Source organism: Hemicordylus capensis, chromosome 2 (assembly GCF_027244095.1).
Source record: "Hemicordylus capensis ecotype Gifberg chromosome 2, rHemCap1.1.pri, whole genome shotgun sequence".
In the NCBI taxonomy this organism is placed as follows: Eukaryota; Metazoa; Chordata; class Lepidosauria; order Squamata; family Cordylidae; genus Hemicordylus; species Hemicordylus capensis.
Window position 1 is genome coordinate 255,762,764 of NC_069658.1, and position 14,096 is coordinate 255,776,859.

Here is a 14,096-nt window from a genome sequence, read left to right on the forward strand (position 1 = left end):
ATTGTACTTGAATGCTGTATTTTAAAAACAAAGTTCCTAGCAACTATTGTTTACACAATACTTTTTCTGAAATCTTAAAAACAAGAATTACTGGCATCTCCAGGTGGGCTATGAGAAAAATATTCTAAATAAATAAATCAAATCTGATCTAAAGATGAGGAGAGTTGCTGCCAGTCAGTGCTGAGCTAGATGGACCAATGATCTTACTCCAGCAGCTTATGCTGATGACCCATGGTCAGGGGCGTAGCTAGCCCACCGGCGGCCCATGTGTGGCCGCGGCAGGTGCCCCGATAGCCCCGCCCCCTGCATCTGACATCAGATGCGGGGTGGTGGTGGTCTGGCTCCCGAACGGAGCAGCTTAACTGCTGAAGGGGCCGTGCGGCCCCTTCGGCAGTTAGACAAAGGCTGGTGCTGCATTCGCAGCGCAGCTCAGGCGCGGCTCTTCCCTGGAAGAGCCGCTTTTGGGCTGCGTTGCGAACGCAGCACCAGTCTTAGCTCCTGAAGGGGCCGCGCGGCCCCCGCTCGGGAGCTAAACTACCGCGTCTGATGTCAGACGCGGGGGGGGGCGTGTCAGGGCCTTGAATGGCGGCTCCTGATTGGGCACGGCTCGGGTTCTTTGAACCCGTTCACCCAATTATAGCTACGCCCCTGCCCATGGTTCAGTGGTAGAGCACATGCTTTGCATGCCAAAGGTCCCCAGTTCAATTCCTGGGATCTCCAGGTGGAGCTAGGAAAGATCCCTTGCTACAACCCTGGAGTGCTGCTGTTAGTGTAGACAATATAGGAGAGGATGCCCCAGTGGTCTGGCTCACTATAAGGCAGCTTCATACGTTCTTCAAACTGGCAACAGGGTTAGGCGAATGGATTTGTCTGATGCTTTGTGCCAGAGCTTGCCCTTCAATAAGAAACTCATGCAGTATAAACACGGAAGGTACAGAGATGTGAAAATTAGTGTGCCCTGAAAATATTGCCATCTACCCTTTGGGAGAGGGCCTTCATTTTAGATGGTAGGTGTAAAATGTTTTACAATCTGCCATCCTAGAATCACAGTTTGTACCAGCATGAGGAAGAGTACGGCGTAGCTTGGAAACTTGCACATTGCATTCTAAGTAGATTAGGCCTGAGAGCTGTTGTGGTGCAGTGGTGAAGAGTATATGTGGCCAATCAGAAAGTCCCCAGTTTGAATATCTTCTCAGACATCAACTCATGAGATGGTCTAGTCAGGATTCTCTCAGTCCTTCCTAAATGGGGATACTACAAATGAGGATTCTACGGGATTGTTAATCAGGATTACCAAAGGAATGCATGTGAATTGCTTCAGAATACCCATGCCATGTATTACATTGTACTCCTTTCAGCTTGGCAGTGTGTTCAGGGGGGGTGAATCTAAAGCTAAGATTAATAAGGTGAATGCCCTGATGAAATTGGAGCTCCCCGACTCCCTACGTTTTCATCCTGGGCTAAACTACATAGTTGCAGGATTGTTATCTGTGGTATGCCAAAGTGGGTGGAGTCTGTAGTTCTGTGGAGATACCAGTGACCCACGATTGACCATGCTGAAGGTATATAGCAAGGGGTGCATGTGTCTGTGTCTGAAAAACCCAGGCATTCCTTGTGGGGGCTGTCAGTTCAGATAATCCTCCCTCAGCCAACACATTCCTAGATGCAGCCCCTGGATATCTGTTCTGAAAGCCACTTCCACTGTAATGTACAAGCTGTCAGCCTCTTATGTTTGCCGGTTTGTGACATGCTACCAAAAGCAGGTAGGTAACTGGATCCTGTGTGGCGTGATCGTCAACTGAGACAATCTGTTGCATCTGATGAAGTAGACTCTAGTCCATGGAAGCTGGTGACCACTGTCTGGTCGCCAAAAGCCTATGCTGACATAAATTGGTTAGAATTGAGGTGCTACAAGACTGCTGCTGCTTGCTAACATGGCCACCCCTCCTGAAGTTGTTGCCAAGATTTATATTTATATTAGTCTTTAAGAATCCACAAGAAGTCATTGCATGTTCTTGCAACAGACTAACATGGCGACCTGTCTGGAAGAAAAGGCCAGTAGTGTGCAGAGCCTTCACTTACAGTACTGAACTGAAAAGTCAGGGTGCAGATGGGGTGTATATACTTAGTGCCCTTTAGCAAAGCCACAGAGGTTTCAGTGGGCCTTTGACAAATGTCCCTCCAGGGGCTCCCTCCTACCTGGGTGGACCCCGAGAGAGTTGCCCTGCCAACATCACATGATGGTGTTAGTGTGGAGGCCCTTAACAAAGGCTGTGGACACAGAGGTGATTTCAGGGATCAATAGGGGCCCTCGGCAGCTTCCCAATGTTGCTGACCCCTGGTTCTAAATCCTACTTCCTGTATTCAGAGTGCTGGTTTTAACTTTTAAAGCCCTAAATGGCTTGGGACCACATTGCCTGAGTGCCTTGCCCGCTATGTCCCGACTCAGACCTTGAGATCTTCTTCAGAGAAGATCTGCTCTGTGTGCCCCTGCCAAATGAGCTGAGGCAGGTGGCTACTAGGGCCTTTTTGGTGGTGGCACCCCATCTATGGAATAAGCTTCCTCGGTGAGACTTGCTTGGCATTGTCACTTTGTCTTTTTAGACTCCAGCTGAAGAACTTTCAATTCACTTGAGCTTTTAAAATTTGATGTTTAAAAAATGTTTAAATGTTTTGTATTGTATTTTGTATTTTATATTGTAAACTAGTATTTTTAAGCCCGTTTAAATAACAGGCTCTAGTGGGGGTGTGTGTGCTAGTTTTCTCCTCCTCCCTTTCCCCTCATGGCCGCAAAGCTCCATACGGCCGCTTCAGCGGCAGGTCCGGTCTCGCCGCCTCCGCCCTCCCCGGTCCCCATTTTTCCTCCTTTCGCACCGGGATATGATCTGCTGCCGTCGTTGCTTTCCTTTGCGGGTCCAGGCCGGCCTTGCCACCGTTCCCCCCCCCCCCCTCGGCCAGTCCGGTCCCGCCCCGTTGTCTCTCCTCATCGGAGAAATCTCCTCCTCAACGCCGCTGTTGCCTCTGTCCTCCCCCGGTCTCCACTTCTCCTCATTCGTTTTTGTGGCAGGGCTGGCCTCGCCGCTGCCGCCTCTGCCCTCCCCGGTTTCCGCTTGTTCTCCTTCGTTTTTGCGGCAGGGCCAGTCCCGCCACTGCCGCATCTGCCCGGTCCCCGCTTCTCATCCTCCTTTTTAGTGGCTGGGCTGATCCCGCTGCTGCCACATCTGCCCTTCCCGGTCCCCGCTTCTCCTTCTTTCGTCCCGGGAGACAACGTGGCCGCCGTGTCTCTGCGGCCGTATCTTTCGCGGACGTTATGGGCATGCGCTCTGTGCATGCCCAGAACAGCCGAGAAAGACACGGGCACAGAGACACGGGCGCACACCCTGGTTCTTTATTATATAGGATTGTTTAGTGTTGTGTGTTTTGATTGGATGTTTTTATTATTGTGATGTTGTAAGCTGCCCAGATAACAATTTGTTATGGGGCTACTAACAAATAAACTTGTTTTTTGTTGTTTGTTATTATCTCTATGGTGCAAATCATTTCTGCCTATGGCTGACCCCCATTCATTTCAGTGCAACAGAAAGGCCAGGTTTGAGGAGTGGATCTCTTTGGACCCAGCTTTCTCCATCAAAAGGGTTGGTGTAGCATAGTGTGTCTGCATTTGTTTCCCATCGACTCAGAACTCTGATCTGTACGCTCATTAACGACCTCCCATTTTCCATGGTGCAGCAGCTCTCTAGGCGTAGCGCAACAGCCCAATCTGTGGTTTGCCAAAGCTCTGTGAATCCAGGCAGAACAGCAAACCACATTTACCAAAAATGATGGTTTGTAAACCAGCTTCAAACTAGGATTTCCAATCCTGGCTTGTAGGCCCCAGACAAACCAAGGTTTTTTTAGACAGGTGCCGATGTTAATGTCTATATATATATATATAATTCTCTAAGACATACACGTGGCTAATCCCATGTGTGGCAGCTCTTGCAAGAGTATGTGATCAAGCTGCTGGGAAGGGGAGAGGAAAGTGACAGTGGCGGTGGCGAAGATAAGGCCAACCAGCAGGTGGGGAGAGAAAGTGGCTGGGGTGGGGGGAGAAAGCAGCACTCGGGGGGAAGCGGGGGAGGAACGGGCGACTGCTGAGTGGGGGAAAAGGGGGGGCTGGTGAGTGGGGGAAGGGAAGAAAGGGTATCCGGCGAACGGGTGAATGGGGGGAGGGAAGAACAGGGCACGGCGGGGGGGGGGGAGCCAAAGGCTGAGTGCACTAGTGCACTGATGTTCTGTGCAGGTTCAGCTATTAGCCATGATCTAGCTAAACAAACAAAGGTTTTGTATTGCCTCTGAGCTTAACCACTGTGAATGACTACTGGTAACAGTTTTCTTAAAGCTTGTACCCATTGCCATTCTTGTCCTGACAGGCCTGCCAATGATGCTCATGTATCGCTCTGGATTGCTGAGTATTCCTAGTGACCTAGAAATTACTCCAGATCAGCCTGTCCAGGTAGGAGGTCTTTGTAAGTTTGGCTGGAGGCTCTGTTAGAGCAAGGAATGCCTTGGGAAATAAACAGAGGAGTCAGTGTTTGCCAGTGTATTTTTTGGTGTCGACTCCTGGTGACCACAGAGCCCTGTAGTTGTCTTTGGTAGAATACAGGAGGGGTTTACCATTCCTGTCTCCCGCGCAGTATGAGATGATGCCTTTTAGCATCTTCCTCTATCACTGCTGCTCGATATACAGATACTATTATCAAGGGTTTTGATGTCATGAGGTCTTTGCAATCTTATCTGGGCCCACATACCATGTGGAGATTCCTAGGTCCAAGGGGGAGGTGCACATACTGCTTCCAAATCACTCTGTAGCCCGCCCCTGCTGCTTGGGGCTGCTCCATGCCTACTAAGGAGTGCGTCATTGCAGTTGAGATGCTGCTCCCATCATTCCCAAAGGGAATAGCATGGTATCTGCAATGATGCACTCCTTACTAGGCATGGAGCATCCCCACCTCCACAAGCAGCATGGGTGGACTATAGAGTGACTTCAGTGTGGCGCATGCACCTCTCCTCTGGATCCATGGGTTTCTGGATGGCATGTGGGCCACTTTTTAAAGATTATTTATCTTACCCTTCAAGACTCATGGTAGTGTACAACAAATCACAAAAATGCTATCAAATAAGTAATAAAAGCATCCATAAAAAGCCTGAACTGAGAGAACAAAGTATCTTAAAAGAACAAAACCCTTAATGCAATAGCATAATCACAGAGGAACCAGACAACATGAAGAACCTAATTTTGGGGGGCCACAAAAGGTTGGAATATGTGGGAGCTCAGGGTTCAGCTTGTCTAAATTGTGAGCTGCTTATCCCTGGCGGTTGCAAAGAGATGCTTACAAATGTGTAGAGGCTGCCTAGTGAAACCTCAGTGAGCCAGCAAGATGGTGAAATAAGATTCTCTGTGGTTGAAGCTAAGGTTTCCATCCCCTGATTCTGGAGGTAGCATGTAACTATCATGACTAATACACATTGATAGACTTGTCCTCCATAGATCTGTCCAATCCATTTCTAAAGCCATCTAAACTAGATCATCTTATCTTGTGGCAGTGAATTCCATAGAGTAATTATGCACTGTGTATAGACATAGAAACACAGAAGGCTGCCTTTCAGTGAGTCAGACCACTGGTCCATCTAGCTCAGGCCTGCTAAGCTTTGGCCCTCCTGCAGATGTTAGCCTACAACACCCATAATTCCTGGCTATTGGCCACTGTGGCTGGGGATTATGGGAGTTGTAGTTCAAAAACAGCTGGGGGGCCTAAGTTGAGCAGGCCTGATCTAGCTCATTATTGTCCTCACTGACTGGCAGCAGCTCTCCAAGGTTTCAGGCAGGGTAAAGCATTTGCTTACAAAGGAGATGCTTTTCCACTAAGCTATGACCTCACCTCATCCCCATGCTAGGGGTTGAACCTGGGACTTTCTGCATGCAAAGTTAATGCTCTACCACTGAGCTACAGCCCCATCCCTGTGACCTCTGCCTCAAATGTTGTTGTTGTTGTTTGTTGTTAATTCGATTTCTATACCGCCCTTCCAAAAATGGCTCAGGGCGGTTTACACAGAGAAATAATAAATAAATAAGATGGATCCCTGTCCCCAAAGGGCTCACATTCTAAAAAAAATACAAGATAGACACCAGCAACAGTCACTGGAGGAACTGTGCTGGAGGTGGATAGGGCTAGTTACTCTCCCCCTGCTAAATAAAGAGAATCACCACATTAAAAGGTGCCTCTTTGCCAAGTTAGCAGGGGTCTATAGATTTTGTTATAGGAGAAAGAAAAAAAAATGTTATGGGGGAGAGATATGTTATGGGAAAGAGAGAAATTTTTTTCCCTTATCCACGTTCTTCATACCATGCACCAAGCATTAGTTTCCCCTTTTCAGGAAATGTTTTGTGCTAGGACAGAGATGGGCAAACTTGGCCTTCCAGGTGTTGTTGAACTACAGCTCCCATCATCCCCCAGCCACATGGAGTTGTAGTTCCTTGGCACCTGGAGGGCCAAGTTTGACTACCCCTGTGCTAGGAGGATAGACTGTTGTCCCAATTTTGTACCTGAGCTGCTGTGATCATCACTGGAACTTGGGCGGAGTGTGCATGTGTGCTGTTCTTGCAGAGTCCGATTGATAACTGCAAAGGGTTATTTCTACCTGGTGCGCGTTGTGCCAATTCACACAGACCAAGAGGAGACTAATCCGCTAAGCTTTATTGTCTCTGCAGAGCAAGCAAGCAGCAGTCCTGGGAAATTCAGATTTCCAAAAGACAGGACAGCACCCAAAATGGAGTCTGCCCCAGTATTTGTACAGAGTTGACACATTCAGATACATTCCAAGCATTTTAGTACATTCTATAAAACACTGCGCCTGACAGGTAGTCCATGGTGATCTGTCTTCATCTGCACCCTTGAAGATCACAGAAAGGCATTGTTAAACACTAAATTGATACAAAGTTTGTTTATACATGACTAGCCCTTATCGGGGTGTCATCCCTCGCCAAGAGCTGCAGAGCATGGCAAGGGAGGGAGGCAGTAAATAACTAGTTTCAGATGCACTCAAGGAGAACAACAGAATAGTGAGGAGAAACAGAACACGCTTACAGAGACATTTCTAACCTAATACACTAGCCTAGTTCATACTGAGTTCAAAGATGGAGTCAGTATGATTCAGTTTGATACTTGGGATATTTCAAGGTACATGTTGAGCTCAACTCACAGGTGTCACACTGATCTTTGAAGATGTGGCTGTGAGTTTCACGGAGGAGGAGTGGGCAGTGCTCCCAGTCAAAGAGCCTTGTACAGGGACATCATGATGGGAAACTATGAGAACGTGGTGTCCTTGGGTAAAGACCTTTTTCATCACCTCAGCTGCAACTAAGAGGTTATTTCTTAGTGCATCAGACTCTGCTGCTTCCCTACCCCCTCCTCAGCCGGTCCCTATACATTTTAGGAAGGTGAGTCATGTAGCTCTCCAGAACTGATAATGGGAATGTGCCCTCCACCACTACCCCTGCCGGCACTTTGAGATGAGCCTAAGAGGCTGATGCTAGGTTTTCTGATGCTAGTCAACATCTACAAGGAACAAAGCCTTCTCAGTTGTTGTCGCAGTGATGCAAATTGCCCTCCCTTCATCAGAAGTGTCCTTGCGCCCCTTCACTGTCTGGTTTTCAGAAATGGACAAATACATGTCTTTTGTCAAGACCTTGTTTAATAAAACGGGTTTCCCTCTCTACTTCGTGCTACTTTTGGTTTTAGTTGTTGCTGAGTTATGGTTTTAAGAACATAAGGAGAACATTGCTGGATCAGTTCTAAGGCCTATCTAGTCCAGCATTCTGTTTCCCAGAGTGGCCCATCATCTAGGAAGCTCACAAGCAATAGCCGAAGGCAGGCCCCCTCTCCTGCTGTTGCTCCCCTGCAACTGGTATTGATACCTCTGAACATGGAGGTAACCTGTAGCCATTAAAACCAGTAGCCATTGATAGACTTGTCCTCCGTGACTTTGTCTAAGCCTTGTCTGTACCTTATGTCTGTGGATTGGGCAGTATATTAACTCTCTAAATAAATAAATAAGTCAGTCAGTCAGTCAGTCAGTCATCCAGGAAGCTGAATTTATTTTATTTTTATTTATTGTTACATTTATATACCGCCTTTCATTAAAAACAATCACAAGGCGGTTCACATAGAAAACAATTAAAACAGGACTATAAAAATTACACAATTAAAATATGCTAAAATATAAAAACAGATCTAATGTTTTAAAAATTAAAAATACACACACAAATAATTCTGCAGTGTGTGCCACAGAGTCTGCTTTTTTTGTGCTTCCACAGAACTGGAGTATATGTGCTTGTGACGTTTTGTATTTCTTGCAGTATTGTTGATTTACAGGTGTTTATATGTGGTTTAAACATTATGGAACTATGTAAACTGATGTTGTTGTTATGTAATGTAAGTATGTGCGGGAGGTCAAAGGACTTTGAGTGACGGGGAGGCTTCAGCAGTAGTGGGACCCCTGCAGGCCAGTTGAGAAACCCTGTCCAGAATGCCACAGAGAAAAATTGTTAGGCAGAGAAAAGCAGTTAGAGAACAGTTAGTTGCCATTTGGTTGTCAGTAAGTGGGTTGTGAGAGGGTGTGCTTGGAGGGTTTGAAAGTAAAAATTAGACTGGGCAAGGAAAGGACTTCTCCGAAGAAGGGAGAAGTGTGGGTTCTAGGGAGAGGAAGATCAGCACTATAAAGGAAAGCCCAACATTTCTGTTCAGGATGAAGACCTGAGCTGGGAGGCAGGTTTGTAACAAAGAGTAACCAAGCAAAACATCCTTACCCTAAAAAGGGGAGAAGTCACCTAGAACTAATCTTCTTAACTGTGTAACATCTCAAAAACATCAGCAGTGCTATGAGTTATGTTAAAAGCACAAGGAAGGTCTGAAATCAATTGTTCAGTTTTCCTGTGCTGCAAATATCTGTGCCCCCCCCCCCCCGCCTCTCCTCCACCACCTGGCTTCTTTGAGCAGGATACCCAGTACCCAAACCTGCTGTGATCTTCCATTTGGAAAGAGGGGAAGAGCCTTGGATGCTGAGTTCTCATCACTCTGATCAAAAGAATACTGTGTCAGTCAGCAATTCAGGTTAGGGATCGGGTCGGCGGGGGGCGGGGGAAGAGCATCATGTGTTGAACTTGGAATTTGGGGTTAGCCGGCCAGGAGACTTGGGAGGGGCAAGGACATAACAGATATGCAGGGCATTTTGGCATACAGCAGAACAAAATGGTAGCATCCTGAGGTGAGGGCTATATCACTTCAGGATAAAAGGTGTGGCATACTACTTTTGAATGCTCACCCCTGTTGAAAAATAATAATCCTTGCCAATAGGAAACTAGCCCATCTGGGAGAGGGGTTCTAGATTAGCTTTTTATCTTCTTTTGTTGTTGTTGTTGTTGTTTATATTTATACCCCACCCAAACTTATGTCTCTGGGTGGCTAACAACAATTAAAACACATATAAAAGTTAAAACAGTTAAACATATAACACATATAAAAGTTAAAACGATACAGTAATTTAAAAACCATAACATTAACAGTACTTTTTAATTAAAAACCTGAAAAGGTTTGAGTAAAAAAATGGGGTTCCAAATTTTTTTTTTTAAATAGCCAGAGATGGGGAGGATCATAACTCAGCAGGGAGCGCATTCCACAATCTCGGGGCAGCAGCTGAGAAGGCCCATCTCTGTGTGACCACCAAACGAGTTGGCGGTAACTGGAGACGGTCCTCCTCAGATGACCTCAATGGGCGGTGGGGTTTGTAGTGAAGAAGACGCTCTCTTAAATACCCAGGACCTAAGCCTTTTAGGGCTTTATAAGTTATAACTAGCACTTTGTATTTTGCCCGGAGACCTATTGGCAGCCAGTGTAACTCCATCAGCAAAGGAGTAATGTGGTCACTCCAAGATAACCCAGAGACCAACCTGGCTGCCGCATTCTGAACCAACTGAAGTTTCCGGACTACGTACAAAGGCAGCCCCACATAGAGCGCATTACAGAAGTCAAGTCTGGAGGTTGCCAACAAATGTACCACTGTTTTGAGGTTATTGATCTCGAGAAACGGACGCAGCTGGCGTATCAGCCGGAGCTGATAAAAAGCACCCCTGGCCACCGCCTCAACCTGAGAAACCAAGGAAAGGTATGGATCCAGGAGAACTCCCAGACTGCGGACCTGTTGCTTTTGGGGAAGTGTGACCCCATCTAGAACAGGCAGATCAAAATTGTCTCTAGAGTTCTGACCCCGCACAATAAGTACCTCCATCTTATCTGGAGGTCTTATCAGTTTCAGTTTATTCTCCCTCATCCAGCCCATTACTGCTTCCAGGCAGACATTTAGGGAGGATATGCCATCACCTGAAGAAGTTGACATGGAGAAATAGATCTGGGTGTCATCAGCATACTGGTAACACCCAGCTCCAAATGCCCTGATGATCTCTCCCAGCAGTTTCATGTAGATGTTAAAAAGCATTGGAGAGAGTATGGAGCCTTGAGGGACACCATACTTAAGCTCAGATTTTGAAGAGCAACAATCTATCAATACCATCTGGAACCTGTCTGAGAGGTAGGAGTGGAACCACTGTAAAACAGTGCCTCCCACCCCCCAACCCCCTCAGACGCTCCAGAAGGATACTATGGTCAATAGTATTGAAAGCCACCGAGAGGTCCAAAAGGACCAACAGAGTCACACTTCCTCTGTCAATTGCCAATTGGAGATCATCCATCAGGCCGACCAAGGCAGTCTCCACCCCATAACCCACCCGAAAGCCAGTTTGAAATGGGTCTAAATAATCAGTTTCTTCCAAGACCGTCTGGAGCTAAGAGGCCACTACTACCCTCTCAATTACCTTGCCCAGCCAGGTAAGGTTGGAGACAGGCCTATAATTGCTCAACTCTGAGGGATCTAGTGCAGGCTTCTTTAGAAGAGGTCTAATAATTGCCTCCTTAAGACAAGGAGGCATCCTGCCCTCCCTCAAGAGAAGCATTTATGATTTCTACCAGGCCTCCTACAACAGCCTCCCTGCTAGATAGAATAAGCCATGTTGGACAAGAGTCAAGAGAACAAGTGGTAGGCCTCACCAATCCAAGCAGCTTGTCCACATCCTCAGGAGGCACAAACTGAAACTGATCTAGTCGAATCGTATAAGAGGAATTGTTGGACACCTCCAGACATCAAATTAATTGTGGAGTCTCCATCTAAGTCGGCCTGAATCCGAGAGATTTTGTCTGCAAAAAATTCATTAAACACATCACAGCGGGTGACCGATGCTTCCAAATTCTGGTTCAAGGGAGCGGGGGCAGATACTAATCCCCTCACAACCCTGAACAACTCCGCCGGACGTGAACTCGCAGAAGCATTACGGGCAGAAAAGAATCGCTTCTTTGTCACACGTATTGCCTGAGCATAGGTCTTCAAATGAGCTCTATGTTCCAAAACCCATACCTCTGATTTTTGAGGCCTAAAGCAAATCCTTCCCATTACAATTATTGGGGTACAGATTTTATAACCCCCCTCTATGCATAAGGGTCCACGTTCCCTTCCTGGCATCCCACCCACCGGTACATTGTCATTGATGAGACCATGAATTGTATGCTTGAAGATAAAATGGAGAGAAAGGATGCCTATTGCCATTGCAACTTTGATCCTTTTCCTGTCCTTTTGGAGGAAGAGGGACTGATTCTCTCCTTTATCCCACCAGGTGATGGAACAGAGGAAGAGAAGAAATTCACATGTCCTGAATGTAGAAAGATCCTGAGTTCCAAGAACCACCTTATTGAACACAAAAGAATCCATAGTGGAGAGAAGCCCTTCGAGTGCCCTGAGTGTGGAAGAAAATTCATCTGGAAGAATAACTTGGCTCAGCACTTGAAAATCGATCAAGGTGAGAAACAGCTAAATAGACCAGTGTAGAAATGGCCAGAGTATGGACCCTATACATACCAAAGAGCTCAGCAGTTTAGCTGGCAAGAGTCTGGATGATTGTTGTTCATAGAGAAATGGCCCTAGGGCAGTGGTTTGCAACCTGGGGTCCTGCAGATGTTGCTGAACCACAACTCCCAGCATCCCCAGCTACAATAAAGTATGGCTGGGGATGTTGGGAGTTGTAGTTCAGCAACATCTGCAGGACCCCAGGTTGGGAACCACTGCCCTAGGGAATTCTGCTGCCTCACTCTTGATTTGTTCCATTGACTGGCTCCCTTGCCAGTCCTCTGAGACTGTTGTGAAGGGCTGCTGGGCAGCACAAAGAATGGAATTGCATTTTTGTATGCCACCCCCACCCCCCAGCTTAAACCAAACTAGCTTCCTACATTTAGACATTAGCATGGCAGGGACAAAGAGTTAGTCTAGCATATCTCTTCCATGTGCTAATCTTCAGTGAGCAGTTGGCATGTGGAGCTCCTCTTGCCCTGCACTAAAGTGGTACAGTCCCACAAGTCTTCTACCCTGTGAGAGCAGCCCTCAGTTGTGGCTGACAGGCTACGAAAGATTCCTTCATGCTTGCTACACAGAATTTGCTCTACCACCTAGCCTTTCCTCCAGAATTGGGGACTTGAGCCAGGATGCACTGCTCCCATAATAAACATTTCCTTTGAGTCTTCTAGAGTAATTTGCTTTTCAAAACCAGAATCGGAGCATGTCCCAAGTTGAGAGTAGCTGCAGTTTCCTGGATATTTATTTTGTGTGTAGCAGTTGTGGAACTTAGTATCTTTTAGTAGTTGGCAATGGCCTGTTGACTCTTCTCCAAATCAAAAGATTCTGTGACACAGGCCAGCTATGACCCTTAGTGTTTGAAGAAAGATGAGATCTCAGTATGGTTGGAAAGAAAGGTGAGGTCACCACTACAAGTCTTCACAAATGCTCATATTAAGTTGCTTTGTAGTGTGTTAGACCACTGGTCCATCTGCCTGATGCTATCTACTCTGACTGGCAGCAGCTCTATAGGGTCCCAGAGGCCTTTCTCATCAGCTGCTATCTGCAGATGCCAGGAATTGAATCTGGGACCTTCTGTGCAACTCTGAGCTATGGCCCCTTCTCAGTCTCCCTAGGGTGAAATGGATTTGTTTTTCCTCCTCTGTTGGCCGTATCTGAAATAGGTAACATATCTCTTACCTCTGTGCTCTCTGGCCTGGCAGGTTGCTTGATGGGAAAGCATTGGTGCCCTGAGTGTGGGAAAGGCTTTCCATGGAAATCACAACTTACAAGTCATCAGAGAATCCCACACAGGGGTGAAGCTCTTTGAATGCACCAAGTGTGGAAAACATTTCAGTGGAAGAGGGGGACTCATGAAGCATCTAAAGACTTTCACTGGAGAGATACCAGTAAACCCAACAACGATGGCCAAGGATTCCTTGTGGAGACAAATGCTGACTCAGCATCATAGAACCAGCCTGGGTGAAAACTCTCTGGAGCAACTCAGTCAGGATTGGCCAAGAGAAATAACACACTTACACAAGAGCAAATGACTATGTCCTAACACAGAGACTTCGTTCATGGTTTGGAAAGGGTTAAAGTAAAAAAACAAACCACTTTTGTAAAAAAGACAAAACTAATTTTGAACTTGCAAACTTTAAAAAGCCTGGTTGAACCTAAAGAACTGTAACAATGGCACCCAACAAACCTCACTTGGGCAGCTATTCCAGAAATGGGTTATCTTAATTTTTAATAATTTGTTTTAACAACTGTTTTTATTGTGTTTTGTGGATTTTAATCTGTGACTTTTATGTTTTAAATTTTGTACGCTGCCTAGAGATGTATATATCAGGTGGTACAGAAATACAATAGGTAAATCTTCTTCGGGTTTTAGCCATGACCGTGCTTCCTTGGCCACTAGTCCCAGGGCTTGTTCCTTCACCCTGCTGTGGTAGCAATTACAGATGGACCTTTGGTAGTTCAATGACCATGCTTTCTTGGCCGTTGGCCCCAGTGCTTGTTCTTGCATCCTGCTACGGTGGTCGTTCCACCTGGACTTCTCCATTGTTTTCCAAAATCCCAGTTGCTTTTTGTTAATGAAGCTGCTCCGGGGTGATTGGTGA

At 46.5% G+C, this 14,096-nt stretch overlaps 1 long non-coding RNA gene across 1 annotated transcript; it reads left to right on the forward strand.

Annotated features, from left to right (window-relative positions):
• The first annotated feature begins 8,601 nt into the window (after positions 1-8,601).
• On the forward strand, positions 8,602-13,855 carry LOC128346062 (uncharacterized). The gene is made up of 3 exons (XR_008316760.1): positions 8,602-8,811; positions 11,762-11,944; positions 13,197-13,855. It is a non-coding gene; the product is annotated as an uncharacterized LOC128346062 (long non-coding RNA).
• The last annotated feature ends 241 nt before the right edge of the window (positions 13,856-14,096 follow it).